We start from the raw sequence: 13,329 nt of genomic DNA, 5'->3' as shown, positions 1-13,329 counted from the left end.
TTGTAAGGGAAATAACTATATAAGAATTTTTAGAGAGTTACTTCCCTTATATACTAGCAAAAAATGCATTAAAATGAAAAAAAAATGATGGTAAATCAGAAGGGCTCGATATGAATCACGACTATAAGATGCCCGCTTTTTGTTAAACTGCACCGCAAAATATGGGAGTATTAGGAATCTAAATCGTAGGAGACAGACACCACACAACTTTTCTTTTATATATATAGATATATATACATATACACACACACATATATGTATATGTGTGTGTATTTGTGTGTTTTATATGTGGACGTGTGTGTGCATGTTTGTGTGTATGTGTGCCTGTGTGTGCAGGTGTAGCTGTGTGTGTGTGTGTGTGGTGTACAAGTAATTAACCTGAATGCTGTATTTTGTGTAAGTATATAAATATGATGTGGCTTACACAATATCGTGAAATCTATTCCACGTTTCAGCGTCGTATACACACGCGTACACACACACTCTCTCTCTCTATCTCTCTCTATCTCCCTCTCTCTCTCACACACACACATATATATGTATATGTATATATATGTATATTTATTTATATAGTTATGCATGTACGTACATACGTGTCTGAGTGTATGTGTGCGTGTATGAATATCGGTGAGCCTGTAAATTAAACGTAGGCATCATGACCATAACTATATTCTTATCTATATATATGCTATGTCAGCTTTAATATAACTACCATATATGTGTGTTTGCGTTTGTGTGTATGTGTGTGTGTGTGAGTGTGCGTGTGTGTTCGATGCGTTTGAAGAATCTATGAGATTTATGATTTCTGGATTCAAAATGGAATCCCAAATTCAATGGATTACAAAAGAAATATAGTGAATATATCAAAACCATTATTTCTGTAACCGGTTGTCTGGCGTAACTTGATGCATAAATATCAATTTTGCATATACATCCATGCATACATACATAAAAGCATACATGCATACATGCATAAATACATTTACGTTTATATATATATATATATATATATATATAAGCATACAAATATGCATGTAAATATATATATATATTTATATATTTATATATACACATATATATATATAAGTACATATATGTACATGCATATACATGTACACACATACAAGCTTACATGCATGCAAATATACATGCATACATGTATATATATATATATATATATATATATATATATACTTGCATACCCACAAACATGCATTAGCATTTGGACATAGTTAAATTACTCTCAAACGGATCACAGATGTACATTTTAGTTTGGTTTACGTGACATTATGTTCAGCATAAGATGAGAAATATTTAAATGCGAAATCTCTTCCTTGACTCAAGCATTTCATATATAAAGAGTGGAAAAAAGGAAAGGGGGTACAGTGAACTTTCTGTGAGGACTGGAATATCCAACGTTTCGGATTTATTCCTTCGCCAGGTTTCAGAGGAAAAGGAAAGAAAAGGAGAAAAAAGAGTTTACATCCTCTCAGATTATCATACCCATTTCATAAATATATAATAATCTGGTAATTCTGTGTCTGATGTTCCGTTATGTGTTTTTCGACGGATCTCAATCACAGTAGAGCACTTAACTCTGTCTGTCTCTCTCTCCCTCTTTTTCTCGCCTCCTCTCTCCGAATAAATGAAACTGTATATTTACGAATCATTCTTACTTACGTTGATCAAGAAAACATTTATTGATGATGTATTCACATGCATTCTCATATGCACACGTACTAGCATGCCTTCACGTACACATACTCAAATATTAATTGCTTGTAGCAATCATATAGTACCAAGCATTTTCGCAATCATAATATGCAACCAATTATACTAAAATTAATACCGTGTCCTATATTTTTGTGTTAGCAGTGCGATTCAATCACTTTTATTCTATCTCTACAAGTATTATATAGAATTTAGAACCAGGACCGGAAGATACGACTTTTAATATACTGATATAATGGGTTGTTTATGTATCCACAAACGATTACGAAGATGCATAGTCATATGCATCTGCATATCGGAGTGTATAAAAGCATTTTCAAACATGAGTTTCAAAGCCGTATTACTATCTTTAGATGCGAAGATAAACAACGAATTAAAATAATTTCAAGCCTCATATGGCAATGATAAAAATAATAATTGTTGCCGTAACGTTACCTAGTAAGCTTGAGCTCGCAAATTGTGTTGAATTTTCGTTGGTTTATCTAAAAATGAAAACTGCGACATCATGTCGCTGAGTACGAAATCAAAATGTTACATATAATTACAATGAGCAGCAATAGATTTATAGTCATTCTCCGAAAGATCATTAGTAAAATCCTCTGCAGATTAAAATGGAAAAGAAAAAACGAAGAGCCCAGAGCCCAAAGTATTTGTGAGATCCTGCTGCCTGCATATAACATCAATCTCCCTCTGCGCCCGTGCTCAATAGCGTTTATTTTATTGACCAAAGGATGGAAGGCAAAAATCGACCTCAATGGCATTAAAAGTCAGAGCATAAAGACGGACGAAATGCCGCTAAGCATTTCGTTCGAAATGTTAACGATCCTGACGGCTCGCCGCCGTAATATTTGCTAGTGAATGAGTGTATAACTGTGTAAATGCGTATAAATATATATACATACCCATAAACACACACGCATGTGCACACACGCACAAATGCATTCATACGAACACACACACACACTCACTCACGTGCATACAGACACATTAGACACATACAAAACACTATAGACACGCACAAACACACACACATACGTGTTAAGCGCATAGGCGGGCATCTCCAGTGGTGTTTAATATGATTGTTTATCCTAGCGAGATTGGATACGCAGGATTAAATAATGATGGCTTCCACTTGATATCGAATATAACATAGGAGCCTGTACCATACTTTTCACCTACTGATATTAGTCGCCAGTTTGTATGTGGCTGCTACAGAGAGTGAGAAAGGGAGAGAATGGGTAGAGAGAGAAAGACAGGCAGAGAAGACACAGATAGATAGATTACTATATACATACACATAATAATGTATGTATATCTATTAATATATATATATATTATATATATCTATATATATATGTATATATATATAATATATATATATATATATATATTATATATATTATATATGAATGTATGTATATATAAGCATAGGTGCAGAAGTGGCTGTGTAGTAAGTACTTTCTTATGAACCACATGGCTCTAGATGCAGTCCTACTGCGTGGCACCTTGGGCAAGTGTCTCCTTCTATAGCCTCAGTCCGACCAGAACATTGTGAGTGAATTTGGTAGACGGAAATTGAAAGAAAACCATCATATATATATATATATATAGTTAAACCAAAGATGAACAAAGAGAAAACACAACAACGCGAGGACGTGGAACAAGTATAGTGTTATTGGACGCTCAGGAAAGAAGGAAAGAAGGAGAATTTAACGTTTCAAGCGGAGCTCTTCGTCACAAACATAGAAAAAAGAAAGGTAAACACAAGAGAAATTACCTTTATCAGGTAATTTTATACGCTAGAAGAAGCAGTCAAAACGATCAAAATCACATTTAAAAGCAATTTCGAAGGGAATGGAAAATTGGCCGTTTTCACTGCTTCTTCTAGCGTGTAAAATTACCTGTTAAAGGTAATTTTTCTTGTGTTTAAATGTACACTATTTTATATTGAGAATATGTTGTCTATTGACATTTTACACATGCTAAGCCACTGGTGGTGAAATTTCTAAAAATATTCACTACCCAATATATTTTAAGTGACGTGAACCTACTATTTTCTTATTTCTCTTTTAACGTTTCTGATTTCTGTGAACCTACTATTTTCTTATACGTCTCCCTACACTATTCATGTATTTTATATGTGAATATATATGAAGGCGTGTCTCTTAGTGGTTAGGTTATTCGGCTTGCGATCGTAACGTTGTGAGTTCGATTCCAGGCAGCGTGATGTTGTTTCCTTGAGCAAGACGTTTTTAATTTCTCTTTTCTCCAGTCCACTCAGCAAAAAGAAAAAAAAACGAGTAGCACCTGTAATTCCACGAGCAGGATGCTTCGTCGAACAGATAAACTAGAACACCCATCGTCGTAGCCGACGGAGTGCTAGTCGTCTATAGATCGATTTTGCTATGAATAGATATATTGGATCTTATCCTTAATATTAAATATCTGTTGAATTAGAAAATATTAATATGCAATTATTATAGATTTTCTATTCGTTCTATCTGAAATTATTCGAAAGCCTTCATTATTACAATGGAATCTTTACTGTATTCCATAAATACCCGTAAATGTTTAGATCACAATGCGGACAATATATTTTGGCTTATCGGATATTCAAATTCCTATGTAACTATATCAAAACCGGGAATGATAACAAATACTTGGGGTATTAAATAAGGCAGCAATCTTCTACTGTGCTGATAAAAAGATTTAGTTGAAGAACGCATTAAAGGAATATTTCTTCGGTATCACATATGTGATACGACATTATCTTCCAGTATCTTTCTTGTAGGTCATCGAGAAATTTCTAAAATCTTGGATATATCACAATGTTGTAATCCCCTCAGTCTGTATGACCATGTCTCCCTGTGTCCCTTTTAGACCACTTTATTCTTTGTTTGGTTATATATATATATATATATATTATATATATATATATGTTGTTGTTGTTGGCATCCTTTTGTCTCGGGAGACAATGGAGTTTCGCATAAACTAATCCAGTCTGGTTTTTACATTTCATGTCCTCTCCAGTTTCCTCTCCTGTCTTGCGCAGGCCTTGGCTAGATGTAAGAAAATCCTGGGTAACTCAATACTCTCTCGACCTTGCTGACGTAGACATCAAGGAGTACAGAGCATTACGTTTGGCACCAGCTTGGTTGCAGGAGCTGCCGGAAGAGTGTCGAGTAGAACACTTAACCGACTACGGGGCTCCAATCCGTATTTCTTTGAAGGCTGTCTTCTTTCCGTAACCCTGGATAGGGGCCCATACCGGGTACTGTCAGCAGGAGCCAGCTGAGCCTCGGACTCGTGTCAGGCGAGTCGTCTCTCCCTGAAGTAGTAAAGAAAATCGCTACCCACTACCTAAATATATATATATATATATATATATATATATATATATATATATACATATATATATGGTAAGAATTTACAACAAAAAAAACACGAAGACAGGTGTGTAAACAACAAAGAGATGTATTAGTTTAACGCTCGGGATATGAGAAAGTCGTCTACGTTTCGAGCCTACGCTCTTCGACAGAAAACAAACACAGAAATAAACAGGGAGAGAAAAAAAAAAAGGTTTAGTAGCTAACGATCTATCATGGCGAATACCGGACATTTTAGTTGTTTCACCCATTTGACTGCAGCCGTGCTGGAGCACCACTTTAGAGGGGTTTAGTCTAAGAAATCCACCCCAGTGCCTTATTCTAAGTAAACCTAGTACTTGATGCATTTTCCCCTTTGACGAGCTGCTAGTTCACGTAGGAATAAACACATCAGCATCGGTTGTCAAGTTATGGCGAGGAGACAAAATGTACGTATATATATGTGTATGCATATATATTCACAGACACGCAGAACTCACACACACCACACACACATATTATATATAATCTATATATATATAAAACTGAGATGTGTTTTTGTCTGTCTGTCTGTCTGTGTGTTTTTCCCTAAAACTTGAGAACTACACAACCAATTTCATTCAAATTTTACACATGCCTTACTTAGGGTCCATGTATTTCATGGCAAAAAAATGTTCAACTTCTTGCCTAGAGCGAGCCCATAGCAATATCATAATTTCTCACTATTTCAGTATTACGTGTTAAAAGTGAAACAAAAACATTCTCTATTTTATGTCAGATGCTTCACTTTAACAATAAAAATAATAATAACAATTGAATTATTTGTAGTAAGTAATAATTAAAATCGAACTAAAGTATAATATAACCGTAACATAACAAAAGTAAAAATAGCAATTGGTATAAAATTGCATCAATGACTTGAACTTGAATAAGTGGTTTCACATGAATGGGAATAAATGAAAAATAAAATTAGCGTGCAGACATGGAATAGTCCAGATGGGGGTGTGCAATACCCTTTACCACGGCTTTTACATTAGATTATCTGCTAATTAGCTAGCATTAACTATCTATATGAAGTTTGGCTGTATGTAATATCTGTTTTCTCGAACAGCCGCTCCTGTTGGTTTATTTCTTATACATAAAGGACTTCAACTGCTTACTGCTTTCTGACTCATCGTAAGGTTTATTGTTATTGTTATTACTGTTTAGCTATTGTTATCACGTTTGTTGGTTCCTCGTAAAGGAAACATTGTTGTGTTGCATTTGTTAAATAATTGTAAACTGTAACCCCACCCCATTTGGGAGAAGGAGCTTTGGTTATTGTTTAAAAATTGAATTGTGTCCCTGTTTGGGGAAATTGATAATATATTCACCGTTTACACGGAAGCATTTTTGTCAGAATGCCTTCGATAGAAGAAAGTCCAAAAGTGAATTTCGCTGCAGCCGTTGGCGGGCGCGAACTCATTGAAATTGAAATGGAAGAAATACGGATTGATCACCGACAAAGAAGGTGAATCTAGGATAACACCACCAAAAGAAATAAAAAATTAAAGAAAAGAAAAGACTATTGTCTATAAAGTATACAATATAGAGAAAAAAAAATTTGAACACCTGGAGGAAAGCACCATCGAAAAGTGTCTTGGTGCGACTATGAAAGATATCTATCCAGAGGCGGTAAATTCGCCACGATAGAAGCAAGGTTCGAGTCAACGGAACGTGCAAGGGACTACTCGACTCGAACCTTGCAAAGTGGAAATATTTTATTTATACCTTTATATCTGGGACGTAGGACGTCCCGGATAAAAGTTAAAATGCCCCACCCCCAGAAGTAGAGGTAGGCAGGATTGTAGCAACACTTCTATACAAGAGGGAGAATAAGATCCAATTGATCGAAATTGCAAGACACGGGCCTATAATTCAAGTCTGTTATATATTTTGTGTATTGTTATCACTAGCGATATCAAGATATAACTTTGTATTTTGTACTTTATGTGTACGTGTATATATATAGACGTACATGTAACATGTACACATATATATACACATATATACATGCACTAGCACTAGACCCGGCAACGACGGGTCATAATGCTAGTATATGTATATATATGGCGTTATAACTACCGTTTGTCTAATCATTCATGGGGGGTATGTTGAGCAAAAATCAAAGTGTTCGGGTTAGGTTGCTTGGTTAAGAGACACTGCAACCTGATACATGCTAGAAGAGAATAGATAACTTATTACCAAACTAAAGCGTCATATAGAGTTCTTCTGTCTGATATTTTCTAGAATATAGTTATACTATTCGAGAAATCTGAAAATCCGCACCAAATTTTGAACCATAAATTCGAAATTATATTCACTTTCAGGCGAGGAACAAAAGCCTCTTAGAATATTCCACTTGTACTCTGTGTAACCAATATTGACATCAAGAAACGCTCACAAAGAATTCTAAATGTACACTGATTCTGATAGCGTTCCATTGATATTTGCCACGGCTGTAGCGATTTTTTTATGACTAAAAAATTACTTCAAACCTGACATTCACTGACGGTTTAATAGCTGCTCCATCTTGACAAACCGACAAGAAAACTGATTATTTGTATATTAACGGATCAAGACTAACGATTGGAATTGAACATGCCAGTTCTCTTTTTTTTTTTTTTTTGTCAATATCTGGACAGTTTAATTCCATTCATAATGTCAGCAGTGAATCGTAAGTAACAAGGAATAAAAGGCTCGGTCAGTTCTCAGAGTGTTTGTATGTGTGTGTGTGTATGCACGCGCGTGTGTAAGTGTATATGTGCATATAAATGTATGCGTGTATATGTATATATGTGATATTTTTGCTGCTTTTCATAAAGTACATATATAATATATATATATATATATATATATATACTGATATATGCATACAATGAGAGCCTGATATATGCATACACTTGCGATTCGTAGGCCATGTCTTCCGATTTCCATCGTTGCTGCACGTGAAATCCGCCATTCTGTATAAGCCAACGGATGGCAAGAGAAAATAAGGGAGACCAAAATCAACCTGTCGCCGCACCTTCATCGATGACCTCAAAACCATAGACCTTTCACGGGACAAAGCTGAAATCACCGCGGCCGACCGACCACACAGGAGAAGCCTTGTGTTCGCCACACAGCGCGGAGGAGGATGTAAGACTAAAACTAAGCATATATATACACGTATGTATATATAGTATATATATATATAATATATATATATATATATATATATATATCTTTATATATAAAAGTGAATTTGTGTGAGTGTCTGTCTCCTACGATTTAGATTCCTAACTACTCCCACATTTTGCGGTGCAGTTTAACCAAAACCGGGCATCTTATAGTCGTGATTCATATCGAGCCCTTCTGGGTATTAGCGCACGTCTACGATTTTAAAAATAATTTGCCATCATTTTTTTCCATTTTAATGCATTTTTTTCGCTATTATATAAGGGAAGTAACTCTCTAAAAATGTCTACGATGTGTCAACGATTTTAAAAAAATTACCATCATTTTTTTTTCCATTTTTAATGCATTGTTTCGCTATTTTTTTGCTATAACTCTCTAAAAATGCTTTATAGTTATTTCCCTTACAAACCCGAGCAACCCCGGGCGATACTGCTAGTATATATATATATATGGTTGTTATATAAAGTATGAAACAGAAACAACACACTCCAAAAGATTAAATGTGTATTTTATGTTATACATTACATGGATATTTGACATCAAAATTTTCCCAATGTGGCTTCATTGAGTGACGTGAATTCTCCCCAACCATATAACATACAGATGTTATTCGCTGAAACATAGATTGTTAACCTTTCATTCAAAGGTCAAACTCCTTAAATACAGTTATAAATATAATATACAGGCTGGAGCAGAGAGAACGGATGTGTTTGAAATGGCTATTACTCAGGCCAAATGGGTGGGACACATGTCCGACAGGTATTATTCGGACAGTGGTGTCTTAGCAATATTTTTCAGATGAAACTATGGCTCTATGGAGGAGAGATCATCGCGTGTTTGCCTACGAGAGTTACGTGATGAGTTACTAATCTGTCTCAGCAGTTCAGCGTGAGTTTCGCCGCCACTTTAACATTCACCGAGATCAAGCTGTTCCCACCTGTAACACAATTAACACAATCTTAGGTTGGATGAATGCACTTTGTACACGAAGTACATTATTGGCAGGTCAGATAGAAGCAATTTTTGAGACAACCGCATTTTGTTAATGAGTAACGAAGCTCAATTTCATCTCAATGGAATGGTGAATCAACAGAATTGTCGCTGAGCGCTTGAAGATCCGAGAGAACTGCACGAAAGACCACAGCACAGCCAAAAAGTGTTGGTCTGGTCTGCTTTTGCAAAAGCTGCCGTCATTGGTCCTTACTATTTGAAGATAAAAATGGAAATGCTGTTACTGTGAAACTCAAGTGTTTCATCGAGATGATAAACATCCTATTGCTTGAATTACGACGAAAACATATGCCTATTCGCCGTGTGTAGTTTCAACAGAATGGGGCTACGACCCACGCAGCCAGAGCATCAATGGATATTCTTCGCTCTCTCTTCGGTGACCGTCTCATTTCAAGGTTTGTTGACATTCATTGGACCCTCGCTCCCATGATTTGTCTGTGTGACTATTTCTTGTATAGAAACCTCAAGGCTTGTGTGAATGCGCAGAAGCCTGGTACTATGGACGATTTGAAGGAAGGTATTCGCGTAGAAGTTAGATCAAATCGACAGAGCAAAGCTGGAGAATGGAGGCCAACTTCCAAGAACGCCTTCAAAAGTGCATCTATCAAAACGGACACCACATGATGGTTGTTTTTTTCCATACTTGCTAATTCAATACAAACATATTGATGTCAATAAAGTTTGTTTGAAGCTAAAGTTAATGATTTCCTAAAGTTTTTCAAAAATGTCCGTCCGCTCTGCTCCACCCAGTACTATGTAAACAAAAGGACACACTTGTGGTGTTCATTTTACTACAGCTGTTTCGGTAGCATTTAATTGAGAATCCACCATCTTCACCAACTGTGAAAAGCAAGCATGTTTAACCACCATGGTCATCTAGGATGATAAAGATAAGACATCTGACTTCGGTGTAGAAAGATATAAACTGACGCTATTCATGTACGCGTAAATATATATATATTTATTATATATGATATATATATATATATATATATATTATATATGATGTTTATATATATGTATATATACATATATATATATATATATATATATATATATATTATATATGTTTATATATATGTATATACATATATATATATATGTATGTATATATTATGTGTATTATATTATATATATATATATATATATATATATATACACACAAATATGACTGGGTGCGTGCGAGTATATGTATAGTGTATACTTGTGAGAAATTATAAACTAATATATACGTTTATATATACGGGTGTGTGTGTTTAAGCGTTCGCTCGGCGGATGACGTCATTCTCTATAATCCGATTCCGATGTCTGAGCTCTTATCTCAATATCCGTCATGGATGTCCTTTGAATAACTGCTGCTTTTTTACACGGGCTCACAGACATAAACTAAATAAGATAGCAGCTTGAGAACTTTGAGAGATTTGACCACATAGCTCTGAGAATATCCGTTTACTTATTTATTTTAGTTTACAAAATCAATGGCTTTCTATATATATATATATATATATATATATATATATATATATATATATATATTATTCACTTTGTCATCGTGTGAGATGACGATAGGTCATGTAGTTTTACATTGCCTTTGATACGGGCTTAATATTTCACTTAATGTTGGTGGAGTTATCCTATAGTATCATCTAAGAATGCATCAATAATATGCTAGTGAAACAGCTGTAATAAAGCCTGCTTCTGCCGTTCCTCCATAATTTCGTCACACCTGGAAACACACTGGGTTGTATTTACGGTTTATATATTATATATAAAACACACACACTTACACACACATACGCGAACACACAGAAACACACATATATATGTGTGTGTGTGTGTGTATATAAATATAAACATATACATATATATTGCCATGAGCAAAAGTTTACGAGTGGTTTACATGCTTTAGGAATGGTCGCTGTTTGCTTGAAGAACACCCTCGTTCGGTGTGACCACCGACCTTTAGAATCAATGAAAATATCACGAATTTTTATTAACTGATTGTGGGGGATCGTCGCCTAATAGTTGACGGACTTGTCGATGTGACGGGTATGTTTTGGAGTTCTGCAGACGAACTCTGAGCGCGGAAAAGAGATGCAGCAACATTTGTGGCTCACTCGCACGCGGAAAATCGAAAGCAGTCATAACTGAAGTCGTCTCTTGAACTGAAAGAACAATTGGAAGTTGAACCGGACCATTTTCGAAGTTAATGACTGGTGACGAAAGCTGGTATTACGGATTTGAAGATGTGGAAGAGGTGAATAAATAACGACAGAGGCGTTAAAAGACCTCCTTTCGCAAATGCTCCAAGGTTGCTTAAAATAGTAGGAAACGGTTCTGGACCGATGAGTTGGAGAATACTCTGAAGGCAATAGAAGTGAGTGGATTTGGTAGACGGAAACTGAGAGAAGCCAGTCATATATATATATATAGGCTCGAAGCGTAAAATACTTTTTTCTGTTCCTGAGCGTTATATTAATACATCTGGTTGTTTTGTACACCACCTGTCTTCGTAAACTTTCCCTATATATATATATATATATATATATATATATATATATATATATATATATACGATGGGGGTCTTTATATATAATAATATATATATAATATATATATATATATATATATATATATATAGGTATATATGTGTGTATACGTACATTTGAGTATGCGTCTGTGTTTGTCCCCTCTCCCATTATCGCTTGACAACCGATGTTGGTGTGTTCACGTACCCACAACCTGGCGCTTCGGCAAAAGCGACCGATAGAATAAGTTCTACGATCGATTTTTTCGACTAAGGGCTGTGCTCCTGCTTGGCCGCAGTCAAAAGTAAAAAAACTGACAGAAGGTAGAACTAAGTGAATAAAATAATAATGTTACAAAATTCAGGTTTCATTTGGGTATCCCCTCGAATAATATAATCTTAATCCCCAAAATAGTATCAAGCACTCTCTGCCAGATAAGCTATCAACAGAGAATCTGAACTTGGATTAGCAGACCGAAACTTCGAAGTCATTGTCAATACGCTACTTGTAAAATAATAATACATTTATATTCTACAAATGTATGGAGTACTCTTTCAGATTAATGTCAAATTGATTTTATTATAACTGAACATAAAACAAGCATTAATGCCTGTGTGAGAGTGTGTATATATATATATATATATATATATATATATATACATATGCATACATATCCGTATATATGTATACAGTATCTCACAAAAGTATGTACACCCCTAAAACTTTTCAAAGGAAATCAGGTGAAATTTAAACTGAATAAAATATATTATACATGCAAATATTATACAAATTTTGAACACACATCAATGAACAAACTGAAAGCAAGGGCGGTCACATTAAATATTGAATATAGAAAATAATCTTTTAGGGTGTACATATTTTTGTATGTTTGAAAATTAATATTTCATTTATATCTTTGAAAATGGTTATTGTTTGTGTTCCAAACTTGTATAATGTTTGCATGTATAATATATTTTATTTAGTATAAATTTCGTATCATTTCATTCAATATTACTATAGTAATGGCAATTTTGCTGAAAATGTTTAGAGTCCTAAATACCTCTGTGAGATACTCTATATATCACCATTGTCCAATTTTCTGTTTCTACATTTAATGGCGTACTGTATTCTTTACTCATTATATTATAATTTTCTGCCATTACTCTGTGCAGGTCAGGAGGCAATAATAATACAATCTAAGTTTCACAACGCATCAACAAATAGTGCATAAATTATAATTTAGTTACACTAAACGACAAAATGGTGTTTGGATACTTGGTATTTCGAAATCATCTGACCTACATGAACAGAAGTTTGTGAAAATCGTTACGAAATTAAAACACCTGCGCCCTTCTCTATGTATGTGTTTTTAGATATTTTATTTATCATATTAATGAGAATAAATCTCTTGAATAAATCTCTCATAACTTGTGACATATACTGCCTGTATAATGGAATTTAAATGTGACATTGATGAG

The sequence above is a fragment of the Octopus sinensis genome, linkage group LG16, assembly GCF_006345805.1.
Source record: "Octopus sinensis linkage group LG16, ASM634580v1, whole genome shotgun sequence".
In the NCBI taxonomy this organism is placed as follows: Eukaryota; Metazoa; Mollusca; class Cephalopoda; order Octopoda; family Octopodidae; genus Octopus; species Octopus sinensis.
Note: the sequence above shows the minus strand (reverse complement) of the source record.